The sequence below is a fragment of the Pelodiscus sinensis genome, chromosome 1 (genome assembly GCF_049634645.1).
Source record: "Pelodiscus sinensis isolate JC-2024 chromosome 1, ASM4963464v1, whole genome shotgun sequence".
Lineage (NCBI taxonomy): Eukaryota > Metazoa > Chordata > Testudines > Trionychidae > Pelodiscus > Pelodiscus sinensis.
In genome coordinates this window covers 167,048,931-167,063,183 of record NC_134711.1, presented here as the reverse complement: position 1 = coordinate 167,063,183, position 14,253 = coordinate 167,048,931, and positions in this window count along the sequence as shown.

The window sequence follows — 14,253 nt, the reverse complement described above, 5'->3', positions numbered from 1 at the left end:
GTGACTTTATCACAAGGCTCCCTCTCATGATGTCTGACAATACTCATTGTTACCAAAGTTTTTACAAGGTTAATCCGAATGTTCTCCACAGAAATTTTTCAAGGCAAATAGCAGGTTATATGTAGAAAATATCTTAATAACTGATGAAAAGGAAAATAATCTAATGTTGGAGCAGATTTCATCTTGGAAATATTTTTCCAAGTGAGTAGCTGAAACTCAGTTTCAGCAAGTAAAGAAGCCAGGGGAAAGTTAGGTAGTAGAATACTAAATTTACACTTTTCTTCCATAGATCTCAAAGCTATGCACATTTTACAGAGGGGGAAACTAAGTTACAGGGAGATTATGTTTATATATATAAAGTTATAATGGATAAAATAAGCTTATCTTGATGTCTAGTTGCCTGGCTATTAAAAACATTAATTAAAAATAAAAAGTACACAGTGTGACCTCACCAAAACTAAGGTATTTCTACTACATTACCCTATCAGAAAGTTGTGATTATATAGACAATCTTTATAATATGCCCTGAATGTTACTATAATTTGAGCATTTTTTAAGAGGCCAAGAGAAAAGATATTATCAAAGATACAGTCAGATAGGCAATACTAGCTAGCAGCAGTGTGGGCACTGTGAGGGGAGTCCTTCTCTGTGTCCCTGGAAGAGGTGGGGGCTAGGCAGCCCTTAGCACCACCCTTAGCACCACGTGTTCCCCACGTCGGTAAGCCTGACTGCATATCTATGGGCAGGCCCGAACAGGGGGAAGGCTGTAAAGAGTGCGAATGCACCCCCATTGTCCTCCAAGTAAGCATGATGCTGCAGTGGTGCATTGCCCCAGTCTCCTTCCCCTCCATGCTCCAGCCGGCTGGGGGAAGGCAGAAGAGGCTCATTGCCCCAGCCTCCCTCCACTATGCTCTAGCTGATCGGGGAAAACCTGGGGCTGATTTCTGCTCCCCCCGCACCTGCCCAGGAGTGAGGCCAGTTGTGGGGCAACCACCAGTCCCTCCCATGACTCAACCTTCCCCCCGCTCCAGAAATTTCTGCATATGGGCCTGATGGGAGAAGAATCTAGGCAAAGCCAAGCAGAAAATCTAAGATGCCCATATACCTATGCAAGGAGCCTGATAACAAAATGAAAGAACTAGAATTACTGGTGCAGGAAGTGAAACCAGATACAGGTTGTACCTCCCTGGTCCAGCACTCTTAGAACCTGACTAGTCCCAGACCAGGGAATTTGCTGGACCAGGGAAGATCAAAGTCGCAACCTGGGGCTCTGCTCTCCATGCAGTAGTCTGGGACTCCACTGCTGTACAGAGCTCCACTCTCTCCCTAGTGAAGATGCCACTCTCTTTCTGTGGCTTTGCTGCTTCCGGGGGCTTTGTGGAACTCTGCTTTCTTCCCAATGACTCTTCTGCCACCTGGAGCTTCACTATTGGCCATCGCTGGGCACTCCTCCCAACACCCTTCTGTCACCTGGGGCTTTGCGCTCCCCTCACCGACTCTGCTGACACCTGGGCAGCTCCATGTTACCCCTAGCAGTCCCACTGCTACCCACGGCTCTACAGGCTCAACCTTGCACCGGATTTTTTTATCATAAATTGTTTAAAATCTAGTCAAATCAACATGGGGGGGGGGGGGAGAAGATGCTCTGTGCTCCTCCCAACAGCCCTGTGCTCCACACACCTCCCCCCTCCCCCAGCACCCTCACTATGGCCCACACTCGATTCTGGAAGCTGTGCTCCATTCCACCTGGAGGCCATGCTGCCCCAGGACTCTGTTTTGGCTCCCTAGTTTGGCAGTGCTCTCATGGAATCACCTGAGGATGCCAGACAAGGGGAATAGCCGGACCAGTGAAGTTCAGATTATGTAGTTTCAACCTGTAGTACAGAGATAGGAGAAATATGGTTTAACACTAGTTATCACTGAAATAGATTTTGTTTGGATCAACGTCACTTTGTGAAAGGAAGGTAACAGAAGCATCCTATGACAGTGCTTGGAATTTACTATGGACTCCCCAGGATCCTGTCTGGATATGGTAAGAGATCTCGTCAAAATTTTTAATATAATAAGCACTACTAGAATTGTGTGATTAGGAGAGTTGTTTCCTAGCTATAGCTTGGAGGACAAGTGCTACTAATAATGATAGGGTCCAGATATTCTTGGAGGTGACAGCTGATAGAATTCTTCACTAGATAGTCAGAAAACCAACAAAAGGTGATGGCAGTTTAGATTTAGTATTGGTAAGTTGCAAGTACCTCTTAAAAGAGCTGGTTATTGAACTAATTCAGCTTAAACAAAATAGAAGGACAAACAAAAATAGGTCTGCAGCTAGAAGCCTTAATTTCAAAAGGGCAGACTTAAAAAAAAGAGTTAGGAAACTGAATTCAAGTATTTGAATGAGGATGGGGCTTGGAATAACCAAGTCAATAAAAATAAGTCTAAGTGGTAGAAGCTATCTATCTATAGTCTGTGTCCAAGTAAGGGGAAAACTATAGGGAAGGGTTGCTGACCAAAGTGGATGAGCATACATCTCAAATAGGGTATTGAAAGAGAGCAGAACACCAAGGAATGGAAGTTAGAAAAAAAATCCCAGAAAGGAAAGCTTTATCATGTAGATCAGAAAGCTAAGGGGAAGAGTGAGAACTGCAAAAAGAGAGGGAGAGTTGAACTTGGCAAAGGAAATGAAAATTAAAAAGTTTACATAACCATATAAATCAGAAGAATATAAGGAAAGAAGAACTGGGACACTAAGCACTAAAGATGGGGTCAAGAGTAAAGATGAGCATGGCCCAACACCTAAATGGATACTTTGCCTCAGTTTTTAGTAAGACTAATGAGGTTCTAAGGTAGGGGTGGGCAATAATTTTGAAAGTGGCTGCAGGCCGACCTGGAAGGGGCAGGGCCTCAGGCAGAAGGGCAGGGTTGAGAACTACCCTGCTGGATACAGTGATCTTATTTTCTGAACCAACTGCAGCTAGGAGAACAGTTTAATTTAAATTATGAAACAGATTAAGCATTGTAGCTCTCATGTTAGTTTATCCAAATTCATTTTAAAGAAACTAAATTATTATGTCCAACACAAAAGGTTTCAATGTTTTCTTTATTTATGGGAGGAGTGGGGAATCCTTTTTAGGCCTGGGGTCACTGACCCACACAAAAAAAATCAGCTGGGGACCACACAAGTGAGAGGCAAAATCTCCTCCAAAACCCTCCAACACTCACTGATATGGCCCCAACTGAGACACTTCACTCTTCTGATGCCCCAGCCTCGTGGGGTGAAGGGAAGGGAAGGGAAGGGGGAAACTGAGGTTCAGAGCTTCCCATAGACCGGATTTACTTTTCTGGAGTTCTAGAGTTAGTGGATTTTATGGACTTCCTTAGGCACTGGGGTAGGAACAAAAATGAGGGGTGCAGGAGACAGTTCTGCAGCAAGTAGCATAGGGATGGGGTGCAGGATCTGGGAGGGACCTGGGGTGCAGGAGCAGCTGGGAGGAGGGTATCTGGCCAGGTGGAGGGAGCAGGAACAAGGGAGGGTGTAGCATATGGCCAGGAGAGAGGGTGCAAGAACAAGGGAGTAGCAAGCTGGAGGTGTTGGGTTTTAGGTGGGTGCAGGGGGGGGGGGGGAAAGAAAGTAATGGGGTGGGGGGGTCTGGATATGAGGGGCAACCTTACCTGGCTTTGTGCTCCCTTGTAGCAATGGCTGCAGCCACACTGTTCTGGCCGCCCTAGAGGGAGGTCCCACTGCTGTAGCCATGTGGTCTGGGGCCAGCCCCAAGACGTCGTGGCTATAGGCCATCCGAGAGGCACCGCTGCCATGTGGTCCGGAGCTGGCACCACAGCCACAGGCCACCCTGGAGGCCCCTCTGTGCAGCCATGAAGCCTGCCTCTAGGGGCCAGTGTCCATAGACTTCCCTGGAGGCGCTGTGGCCCAGGGTCAGCCCTGAAGGTGCCACTGACACAGCTATGTGGCTTGGAGCAGGTCCCAGAAGCACCGCAGACACAGGCTGGCCCAGGAGGCACTGCTACTGTGGCCAAGCGGGCCGGGGCCAGCCCCTGACAATGTGGCCATGGAAGTGGTGCCTCTGGGGCCAGCTCCAAGCTGTGTGGCCATGATAACAGCATCTCCGGAGCTGGCCCTATTGAGGAGCCTCAGCCCGAGTACTGCCTCTTCTACAGCAGCTGCCTGGAGGGTGGAGGGGCGAGGCTGAGCTCCTTCCATCTCTCCCACCCCCCGCCCGCACCTGTTGGGGGTGTGGCCTGTAATTGCCTCACGGGCCCAAGGCGGGCTGGATGTGGCCCACTGAGAGGCTTTTGCCCACCCTGTTCTAAGATATAGTGGCAGGATGGCCCAGAGAAATGAGGGTATGGTAGTAAAAGTTACCATATCCACAGTAGGAGCCAAACTCATATAGCTTCATAGGACTCAAATCAGGGAACCCTGATAATCTCCAGTAAGGAATATGAAAGAACTGAAAAATTAAATTGCAAGTCCAATACCAAGCACTTTCAGTGAACACGTACATTCAAGGGTTGTACCTATGCCTAGAGAATTGCTAAGATAGTACTTCCTTTTAAGAAAGGAATAAGAGAGATATACAGGAAACTGAAGACTAGTTAGTTTGACCTCAAGTGTATGCCTGGTCTGGGAACTAATTTTGAAAGAGAAGGTATTTAAGGACATCAAGGTAAATGATAAGTGGGATAAAAATGGTTTTACAAAAGGTAGGTCACACCAGACCTACCGGGTTCCTTTCTTTGATACAATAACTGATTTTCTAGACAAAAGAAATGCAGTGGATCTAATCTATCTGGATTCAGTAAGATGTTGATCCAGTTCACATGGGAAATTAGTTAAATTGGAAAAGATGGGCATTAATATAAGAAATGAAAGGTGGTTAAGGAACTAGTTAAAGGGGAGACAGTCAAAGGTAATACAGACAAGTGACCTGTCAGCTGAAAGGAGGTTACTAGTGCAGTTTTTCAGTGAACTGTTTTGAGACCACTTTTATTTAAAATTTTCATTTCTGACAAAAACGGAAGTGTGCTAACACATTTTTCAGATTACAAAAATTTGGAAAGTATTGTCAACATGGAGGTGGACCAAAATATCACAGAAAAGGTTTGGAGGACCTTAAAAACTGAAGTAATAGAAATGAGGTTAAATTTAATAGTGGAAAGTCATGCATTAGGGTCCTAAGAATTTTTGCTGTAAATTGGGGTTGTATCAGCTGGAAGTGAACAGATGAAGAGAAGAGAATGGTCAATCACAGGTTTAGTATGAGTCACCAGTGAGATGAGGTTGTGAAAAAGGTAAATGCAACTCTATGATGCACCAGGCAAGGTTTTTCCAGTAGAAACAGGAAAGTGTTATTGCCATTAAGCAAGACACTGGTAAGGAACCCTCTGGAATACTGTGTGCAAGTTTGCTCTCCCATGTATATGAAAAATGAATTCAGACTAAAACAGGTGCAGAGAAGGCTACTAAAATGATCAGAGGCATGGACCCTACCTTCAGAAAAGAAACTTGAAGAGCTTGGCTCGTTTAGCCTAATCTAAGGGTATGTCTACACTACAACGTTAATTCGAACTAACTTAGTTCGAAATAGTTAATTCGAACTAAGCTAATTCGAACTAATGGATCCAGACTAAAAAACTAGTTCGAATTAGCGTTTTGCTAATTCGAACTAGCATGTCCACCTTAAGTGGACCCTGAACCGGGCTTAAGGATGGCCGGAAGCAGTGCCGGCAGGGCATCAGAGGAGGACTTAGAGCGTGGAGATGCTGTCTCAGGCTAGCCGAGGGCTGTGCTTAAAGGGTCCCGACCCCCCCACCCCGGACAGACAGTTCTCAGGGGTGCCCCTCTTGCAAAGCAGTCCTGGCTTGGATTGCCCGGAGTACCCACACTGGGCACATCACACCACTCGGCCATCAGACCCGGCTGCACTTGCCGCAGGCTGCCATCTGGGGAGAGGGGGCAATTGGGGGCTGCAGGAGAGCTTCCACCCCCAGAAGCCTGCAAAGCCAGCACAGTCCTCCCCATTGGGGGGCTCGTGCCCCCTTTATCCCTCACCTCCTTCCACTTACCCTTCTCTAGCCCCTCTTCTTGATGTACAAAATAAAGATAACGTGTCTTCCAAAATGGAATCTGTCTTTATTGAACAAAACTGGGGGAGACTGGGAAAAGGAGGTGGGAGAGGGGAAGAGAGAGGGTGGGAGAGGGGAGGGCAACTAAAATGATCAGGGGTTTGGAACAGGTCCCATATGAAGAGAGGCTAAAGAGACTGGGACTTTTCAGCTTAGAAAAGAGGAGACGGAGAGGGGACAGGATAGAGGTCTCTAAAAGCAGGAGTTGGGTGGAGAGGGTGCATACAGAAAAGTTCTTCATTAGTTCCCATAAAGAAGGACTAGAGGATACCAAAGGAAAGGAATGGGTAGCAGGCTTCAAACTAGTAACAGAAAGTTGTTCTTCACAAAGTAAAGACTCAACCTGTGGAACTCCTTGCTGCAGGAGGCTGTGAAGGCTAGAACTAGGACAGAGTTTAAAGGGAAGTGAGATCAAGTCATGGAGGTTGGGTCCATGGAGTGGTATTAGCCAGGGGGTAGGAGTGGTGTCCTTGCCCAAGGTTTGTGGAAGGCTGGAGAGGGATGGCACGAGACAAATGGCTTGGTCACTGTCTTTGGTCCATCCCCTCCAGGGTCCCTAGTGTTGGCCGCTGTCGGCAGACAGGCCACTGGGCTAGATGGACCTTTGGTCTGACTCAGTACGGCCATTGTAAGCTCAGGGCTCAGGGTCGGGTGTCTCAGTGGACCCGCTTGATTCTCTTGCACACCTGCTCCTGGGTGGCCAGGCTGGCAGCTCTCCTGCCCTAGCCGGCCACTTTCCTGTGCCTAGTGCGGAGATCGTGGACAAGGTCCACGATGTCCGCACTAGCCCAGGCGGGTGCCCGCTTCTTGCTCCCGGGAGCCACCAGCCTGGTCCCGAGAAGAGGCGGAGGGCTGGGTGGCATCGGGTGGGTGGCTCAATCCGTGCCAGGTGCAGGGTCTGCTGGCTGGGTGCTGGCAGGCTTGCACCTGGCACGGGCACCATAGCCAGCCCGTGCCCCTTTAAGGGATCCGGGGCCGGGAGGGGGGCAGTAGAGTTTCCCTGGTGTTGGCCAGAGTGGCCACCAGGGAAAGCTGGGGAGGGCTAGCCTCCCACTAGTTCGAATTAAGGGTCTACACAGCCCTTAATTCGAACTAGTAAGTTCGAACTAGGCTTAATCCTTGTGGAATGAGGTTTACCTAGTTCGAACTAAGCGCTCCGTTAGTTCGAATTAAATTCGAACTAACGGAGCGCTAGTGTAGCGCCTATGAAAGTTAGTTCGAACTAACATCCGTTAGTTCGAACTAACTTTGTAGTGTAGACATACCCTAATTAAGTTTAAGGGAGATAACATTGTTCTCTTAGTCTAAATACATCAGAGGGATACATATTAGGAAGGAAAAGCAATTACTTTTGCTTAGCACCACTATGAACACAACAAATGAATATAAACTGGCCATTAAGAAGTTTAGGTTTGAAATTCGACAAAGATTTCTAAGTATCAGAGGAGTACTTATCAGAGGAGTGAAATTCTGGAACAGGCTTCCAAGGCAAGCAGCGGGGGCAAAAAACATAAGTGTGCTTCCAACCCTGACCTTGGTAAGTATATGGAGGGGACAGGTATGATGAGGTTGCCTACAATTTCCTTTGGTCTATCTGCCACTCTAAGTAGGAAATATCCCTAGTAGCCAGAGGTGGTCACTAGAAGGGGATAGCTCTGAGGCCTGCTCTACACTACATAAGAAGATTGAAATAAGATGCACAACTCTAGTTATGTAAATGTATCTTACATTGCATTTACTCACTGTCCACACAGCAGGAGGCCATTGGGAGTAAACTCTCTCATCAACTTCCTTTACTCCTCATAATGAGCAGGAGTACTGGTGCTGATAGGGATGCCTGTTGAGTTTGATCTAGTGGGATTATACTACACCCACTAAATTGAACCCCAGAAGATCAACTGTAGCAGCGTTGATCTTCTATGTGGTGTAGATGTGCCCTGACTTACTAGAGATAATTCTTTTCCAGGCATCTAGCTGGTAGGTCTTGTCCATGTGCTCATAGTTTATCCGATTAGCATATTTGGGAAGCAATTTCACCCCAGGTGAAACTGGGGTGTGTGTGTGTGTGGGGGGGGGGGGGGATTGCCTCTCTCTGCAGCATGAGGAACATGTCATTTGCTAGTTTAAACTAGTGTAAATAGTGGATTCTCTGTCACTTGAAATCATGCTTTCAGGGACTTCAGTAACCCAGACTGCGTTTACGATTCTCATGTAGACAGATGTGGGTGAGGTGCTGTGGCCTGTGATGTGCAGGAAGTCAGACTTGATGATTACTATGCTCCCTTTTGATCCTAAATATTGTGAGTCTAAGAAAATTTGAGTGCCTTTCATTGGGAATGCTTTGATGCCAGATTCCAGACATTTTAAATCGAAGATCTATTTACAAGACAGCTTCAACTGATTGCAGATGCCATGGTAAGAGCCAAGAATTAGTTTCTGAAGAAAGCAGGACCTAAAGTAGATGCAAGGATTAGATATAAGAACAACAGCATCTAAAAATAAATTGGAAGCCTGTGAAGACTATGGATCACTATCTCAGGGAACCAGTAGAAATGAAAATAGGTGAGTGTTGCTACATTCTCCAGGAGCTAAAACTTCTGAGTGGCTGTCAGCTATAAACTCAAGTAGAGTTGCACAAATCATTCTGCTATTGACAAAAGGATAGATGGCTACAAATTTAGTGGTGTAGTTTAGGTAAACTTGTCTCAGGTTACACAGCGAGTACACAGTGAGAGTCCAACAAGAACCTTGGTCTTCTGACATACATTCTCCTGCTCTAAGCATTATTCAGAACTGCTTGTTATAGGACCAACCACACCAGCATAAGACACACAGGCACTTTCTTAGTCTTTTCAGTATTTTGGAATTATTAATTAGCTCAATATTACAGCATAGGCCATTTTAGACAAATTCAGTTCCAGGCTCTTTTGACCTACTAAAAATGAATTGCTTCTAACTTTGCACCTGGGATTTATTTCCCCCTCTGCCTTTTTTCAACTTTAGCAATTATTCATTTTTACAGCTTCCTTTTGCAAATCATTTTAGGTACAGGAACATTTACTGAAAATCAAAATGGAAGATTTTTTACATTTCTGGACCTAAAAAGAAAAAAAAAGTTTAATTTCCCTCCTGAAATGTGCAAAAAGACCATTGCATGAAATGCAAAGAAAGAGAGAGAGAAAGGAGTTGAATTCCCAAAATATTTAATGGCTAAAGTAATAATGGGAGTGAATGAGACTGCATAAATGATTCATGAATCTCATTTTTTCTCCTGTTGTTACTAAAAAGAAGCTTATTTTATTATTAGAAAAAATACTGGGTCGGTGATGTACAAAAAAAATAGTATTTGCTATCAATTACTTTCATTAACATGAGACTTTGTATACAATTTTATGAATATATTTTAAAACGATATAGTTTTGTAATTTGATACCTACTGTACTCTGAGCCTTCAGAGGCCCACAGATCTCTTTAATACCTGCACTTCGGCTGCTAATAAGAAGTCTTGAGGGTGTAGTAACAGCTAAAAATACAATAGTAAATGATTCTTATATTAACATTTCAGAGGTCACAATGGGTAGCAAAGAGACTAAAAGAATGTAAAATAAACATATTGCTCTAAAGCAAGCCAGGCTGTGGCTTCAGGATGATCACTTTGAGGCGACGAGCTTGCCTTAAGAACATTTTCTTCTTAGATTTGAAGGCTGTTAGAAATGTCTGAACATATGTTCTGAGGCAAAGAAATTTCAGTGGGATATTTTTCCTTTTATAGCCCAATCCTTGAAAGACTGACTTGAAACATGAGACAGCAACAAGCGTCAGTCAAGCAAAGACTGCATATTTAGCTGAGAGATATAGTGAATGAAGGGAGCTAAACCTGTTCTTTTTGATTTTTGTAAATTATGTGCCATTAGAAACCAATGTAGGTGATAAAAAATGGGATAACCACGCATCCATCTGAGAGATTTCAATCCACATTTAAACAGTTCTGGAGGATATAGTGTAAAACAGGGAGCTTTTTCAAATAAGCAATCAAAATAATCCATTAAAGCTGTAATCACCAGTATGCTTGCATATTGCTGTGTTTTAGAATAAACTGCGCAAATATTGTTGAAGTGTACCTTTCTACTTCACAAATGTGTGTATTTTTTAAAAAATTGCTGTACACCATTTGCCTTGATTCTCAAAGAAAAAGCAATTCTTCCTCAACTGTTAATGCATCTCACTGAAAACATGCAGCCAAGACCATACATATGTATAGATATTACAAGTGAGACCACACATACAATCTCGGAACACAAAACCAATACAGCTTTGTAAGGTATATATAATTATTACTGTAGTTTAGAGAGTTACCATATGTGTGCAATAACTTGACATGTTATGAGCACTCTCAGAAATTGGAGATGTGCCATATCCCCAATATTGCTTTCCATTTCCCCCTACAATTAGAGCAAGAAAAAACAAACACTGAGTATAACCAATTTTATAATCACACAAGGGTTATAAACATTACAGATGAGGATGAATATTTCTATTTATGATAGCAATGCAGATGTCTTATGAAAAAAAAAGGCAAAGGAACATTGGAAATCTGCATGTCTCCCAGAAAAACTCCAGGATGTAACATCCCGGGATTAATCAGATACTTGTACAGGAAAACACATGCAGGCAGACAGACATCAATGGGTAAAGCTTTACCCAAATATTTTGTCAAATGTTTGTGCATAGCTCTGTCATGACCAATTTCATGGCTCAACAACAAGTCAAGCACCAGTTGTGCAGATTTTCTGTGGCATTTAGTAAGGAGGAAAAATGCAGAATACATTGAAAATGAGTATGTTCTGCAGGTTTCACATGGTTTTTTTTCACTCGGTGAGAAATGGATTCCACTTGCTGATTTTGGGCGGTGAATTTATGGGGAAAGAGGTACAGTCATAAGAAAATGAGAAATCTGTGTTGCGAAAAGAGCAAACACAGATCTGATCATGGGTTAAGTAAGACTTAAGATGGAACCCATGGCCATAGCTTGAGCTGAACTCCCTCTTGTCAACTCACAGAGGCAGGGCCAAACAGGATTATGGATTTGCTTCAAGACAGAGTCGATTAGGGATAGTTGCTTTTATGAATCTCACTACATCACTACTATTACAGAGTTAATACTACCAGATGGTTACACAACTACTGCAAAGTGACTGATCAATAAGCACAAGCAGAGCAATGTATAAGAGAGAGCAACAGGCACTTATAAATGTTTACCCCCCTTTAGTCTGCAGGGAGTCCCATTCCTGTCATCTCGCACCAGGCCTCAGGGGACATGGCTTTACCCAGGAGTGGCCTGTGGCCGGCTGCGGCAGCTGGCACCCGGCACCCCAGGAAGGCGGAGCAATCGGCACCCCCTTGGCGCCTCTGCCTGTACAGCCATCAATGGCCGTGATGTCATCATCGGGCACCCAGGCCAGCAGCGCTCTAGGCAACTGCCTAGTTCGCCTAGGCTCATGGGCCTCCCCTGGCTCTACCTGGGGGAATCCAGGGCACCCTCCGAGGTCTAGGGTCCTGGTGAGACTCACTGGGCATGAGACTCCCTACACTAGTTATACCACAGTTGTTTATGGGTGTGTGCACATAGGCTCAATGCTGTTCTCATCACTCTTATGAGCTGAGACTGAGGTCTAACTTGTTTACCGCTTAGTAGCTTCCCAGCTCAAGGCATGGGTTAAAGCTGATAAAGCCCAGCTGCTGTTTGCATTTGCAGACTCCAATGCTGTGTACTGCTAGGATGGAAACTTCCATCCTGGGCCTGATGATCTACATGCCCTGCACATGACTTTTTATGTGACACCTCTCTCTGGTGAAAGTCGGACAGCAAATGCTTCCTTGGGGAAGGAGGAGATTATATCGTCTCTTACAAAAGCAACTGCTCCAGGCTCCTATTCAATAAGTCACCTCTTCATTTGTCCCATTGCCCTGCTTTTCAGCTAAGAGTGGATGATAGGCCTTCTTGTACAGACAGTCTTCTACTTCACTCTACTCAAATAGAGGGCAATTAATCTCCTACAAGATTAAATTCATTTAGCATGGGAGGAGCCTAGTAAGTCTTCTATTGTGGCATAACCACTATGGTTACACTGTACTGGATATGGAACATGGAGAAATCTGAAACTCATGAATGTGGCAGAACTGGGATACCTTGGGTCACTGATCCTTCATATCAGAAGTGTCTCCATTCAGAAAGTTGCCACATTTTTCATGAGCTCAAAGAGGTAGATTATATATCATGACAGAGCATAGTTAATGGCTATGAGCTTCTCAAAGATGATGAGGGTCCATCTGTAGATTCTCACATTTTCCACTTCAGTGTCTAGGTTTGAATCAAAGGCTTCCTTGCACAAGAGAAGATCTTAGATGCAAACTCTTAGAGGTAGGGATCCTTTTTTTCTCCTGTGTTTGTACAATTGACTACTGGTCCATGACTAGAGCTTCTAGGGATGATGGTAAAAATGGATAAATGGTGGCCTAGAGGACACATCTGGCCCACCAGATCATTTTATTTGGCCTGCCATAGCTTGCCTAGATTCAGGCAGTCCAAGGGGACCAGGAAGGGAGAGCCAGAATATCACGTAGAGTGGTCCCTGCCTCCACGAAGATGCACGTGTCGGGATGTTGTTGCAAGAGCTAATGGGCTGGAGGAGGGATTCAGGCCCATCTGTCAAAGACAGGGGCCATGTCCACATGGTGGACTTTCAATCCACTCTGTGGAGGCAGGACCCAACCTATCCCTCAGAGATGGGACCTGACCCCATTGCCTCATCATACTCCCTGGGATGGCAAAGGGCTTTAAGGGCGACCTTAAAGTTATCTGTTCTTGGGTTGAGCTAATAGCAATAACCATTACTTTCAGTGATTGGAACATAGGGTATGTATAGACTAAAATAAAAGTTGACTTTTTAAAACAAATATAGTACAAAACAAAGGTGCATATAGCAAGTGATAGGTGTTGAACAACATGATGTTTTGGTAGTATTTATAGAGAAGTTCACACATTTTCTATTCAATTTGGGCCACAGGTTCTGCGAGACTTACATTTATTTATTTATCTATTTATTTTTGTGGTTGCACTCACTATGTGCTACTTACAAGGGATGATCATTTATCCTACCTATACTTTCGCCTGCTACTAATTTTCTTCCTGGATATGAAAGCTAGTCATGGTGTAATTTTTTTCAACAAAGGAGGGAAGAGAATGGTGAGAAGCTTTTCACACATCTCAGAAGAGAGCACAGATTAGGGAGGGTAATGTGTATGAATGCACCCACCAGATAAATGGACAATTTCAAACACAAAAATGTCTTGACAATAATCAGAAAAATGCTGATACCTTATTGGTAGTGTTTCATTGCTAGATAATAAAAGACACATCCAACTTCTAACACTCAAACTCACTTGGGAAAATTGCATAAGAAGTCACTTCAGTTTAGCACATTTTGGTAATAGGCTTTGGGTTTATGGGGTAAGCTGGCCCTTCAATTAGAGGAAGGAATGTTTTATGGACTAAATGAACTCAGAAGGAAATTAGATTCAAGGGTCAGTTGTTTGACCATACTCTGGTTTAGATTGTGATGCCTTTTTTCACTTTGAATGGTACCTTACCTCATCAGTACTATTAAAATCAGTAGGATGACTTCTGGAGTAAGAGACTATTCGTTCCGAGTAATAGTATCACGGTCAGTCCCACTATGAAATGTCCCATTAATTTCAATGGAATTACTTGCAAAGTAAGTTTCTTATCATGGGGAAGGTCAGCAAAACATGACTTTTCAAATAAAGAAAAAAGGACACTGAGCTGAATTCCTAAAGAGACATTCCTATTTAAAAGTAGGAATAAGAGATCTTCCGGAAAAGGGCTTTATTCCGGAGGATTGCGCCAGTCTAGACGCTTTTTTCCGACTTTTCCCCAAGCCGGAAAAAAGCGGCGGACGTGTTTATTTAAATCCGCAGGGGATATTCCCTATTCTGACTTACCTGCTTTGCATGACTATTCCGTTTTATGGGGCCAGTGTAGACGTAGCCCTGTTATATTATTCAGAAGAGAAATCCTAAGATACCCAGTTT